This window comes from Corvus brachyrhynchos, unplaced genomic scaffold (genome assembly GCF_000691975.1).
Source record: "Corvus brachyrhynchos isolate BGI_N302 unplaced genomic scaffold, ASM69197v1 scaffold162, whole genome shotgun sequence".
NCBI classification, from domain to species: domain Eukaryota; kingdom Metazoa; phylum Chordata; class Aves; order Passeriformes; family Corvidae; genus Corvus; species Corvus brachyrhynchos.
In genome coordinates this window covers 5462721-5465019 of record NW_008236696.1, presented here as the reverse complement: position 1 = coordinate 5465019, position 2299 = coordinate 5462721, and positions in this window count along the sequence as shown.

Genomic DNA, 2299 nt, shown 5'->3' with positions numbered 1-2299 from the left:
CCCCTACAACCTGCAAATTTCTCCACTGCCAGAGGTCAGTCTCTCCAGGAGCTGGAGGTATACAACTGAAGAGTTACTGAAAATTCTCTAGGAGGTGAAACAGCATTGTTTTCCACACTGGAAGCCCTCCCAAGCTTCCCAAAGGAGTGGAGGAAGAGCAAAGTTAATTTTATCAGATTACCTGAGTTTGTTTGCCTTCCTCCATCATCCCTCTCCAAATCTTTATGAAATATATGGGTGTAAAGTTGGTGCTGTAAGTTTCCAGACCCATGTCACTAGCCCAGTTTGGCTACTTGACCCACATGGACTAATCTATAAAAGAGGCTGCACACACCACACTGGCTCCCCTGCTCAGGAACAGCAAAACTGTTGTGCAAGACTGTCTGGAAACTCAGTCTCCAAAAGGGAAAGCTGGGGGTCTCCTGCTCTTCAGCCAAATTTTCAGTAGACTCTTCAAAAACAAATGTGCTTCTTTGTACCACCTGGTAGGGGCTGGTGGCTGGGGTCTTGGAGTGGCAGCACATTATGAGTTCTTTCCACCTCATGCCACTCCTGAGACCTGCCTGGTCACAGGGAAGCCATCTATCAATGGGACTGAGAACAGCCCCAATGGATTCACTGTTCCAGCCCTTGAGCACAACCAGCTTCACACAGGTCTTAAGATTAAGCCTCTTCAGGAAGTGGCAAGATGACAAGTGGAGTGGGCAAAGACAGGAGAGGCACCACCTGTAGAAGGCTGTTGGAGGTTAGGATTTTTTTCTTTTCTTTTTTCTTTTTTTCTTCCTCCCAGGGAATTTTTCTCCTATTTCTTGCCTAGTTAGAGATGAAGTCATCACTTGTAAGGGTTTGATAAAAGCTACAAATGGCACTACAAAGTCTCTCCAAAGTCAAGCACAGAGGACCAATATCCTGTGACAGCCAAGGCAAGAATGATTTGTTTTTAAAATTCATAGACAACAGACATCAGATCAGAGGTAACCTGCAGTTGTACCAAATATTGATAGGATTTAAATGGAAGGTTTTTTCAAACAAACAAACAAACAAAAAACCCAAAAAACAAAAAACCAAACAAATAAACCCTCCCAAAAACCAAAACCAAAACAAACAAGGGTGGAGGAGAAGCACAGAAAAAGCTGGAAAGGAGGCTGAGCAGGAGTGTGTAGGCCCTGGAACATTCTTTGATATGCTGTGTGAAGTAACAGGCTGGATTATTTATTACAGCTATTGCTTTGTGAAAGCCCTTGCTGCCCTAATTTCCCTTCTAGCCCTGCAAGCCTGCCAGTGCTGGGTTGTGCTGGAGCAGAGCACTGCCAGCACTACAAGGCTTGCTAGGATCTGGTCAGTTCTCACTTTTCTGTAGTTACATTCTCCTCCATTTTAAATTCAGGAAGTTCAGATGCACCACCATGATTTAATTATAAATACTTTATATTCCAACATAAAAGTGCTTTTGGTCCTCAATACAAATTTGATGCTAAGTTTACAGTAGAGTTCACAGGCAGCTCTACTCAACTCCAACATTTGAATCCTTTTCAAAAGTGATTTGCATACAAGAATTCTCTAGCACTTCACCTTAACAGAGTTACAGCTAAGCTTGGCTGTCACCTCCAGCTGTGTGCTCAAACAGTCTCTTCTCAAATTGAATCAGTGCCAATGAGCAGCACTGTAACAGTTATTTTAGAATTCCTGCATTACATTGTCATTTATGTCTTTTCTTACACTAAGTCACCTCTAGTGTGCCCTCCATCGTTACTGTGCTCTTCTTTCCATAATCTGGAGCCTTAAAGAACAAGTAAATGAGATTTTACAAGCTTCCTCCTGAAAACACACTGGTGACTGTTTTCAGCTCCGCATGAATTCCTCTACTAATACTTGTACAGAAAAAAAAAGAAGAGAGAAGCTTGATGTCATCATATCAAGCTGAATTCTGAAATAGAGTTTATATGGATAAAGGGAAGGTGGGTGCAGGAACTGAAAGAGGGCGAGGGAGATCTGAAAGAAATTGAATGGAGACCAGGAAGTGTGGTATGGGTTGTAATGAAAAAAGTAAAGGGCACAGAGAAAATGGAGCATATGTGAGTGTTCAGGTAGCCCCTAGAGGCTGCATTCCAAAGCCTCTACATTCCTCTGTCATGGAGTTAGCAGTGAAACTCACCGGCAAAGTGACTCTCTCATCTCACATTCAACGCCTCATCCAAGCAGAACTGATAATGGGTGTGATTCTACATCATTAAAAATAAAAAAAACATTAAAAAACTAACTAACACATTGATAGTAAACACCAAATTTAAGTTTCTTT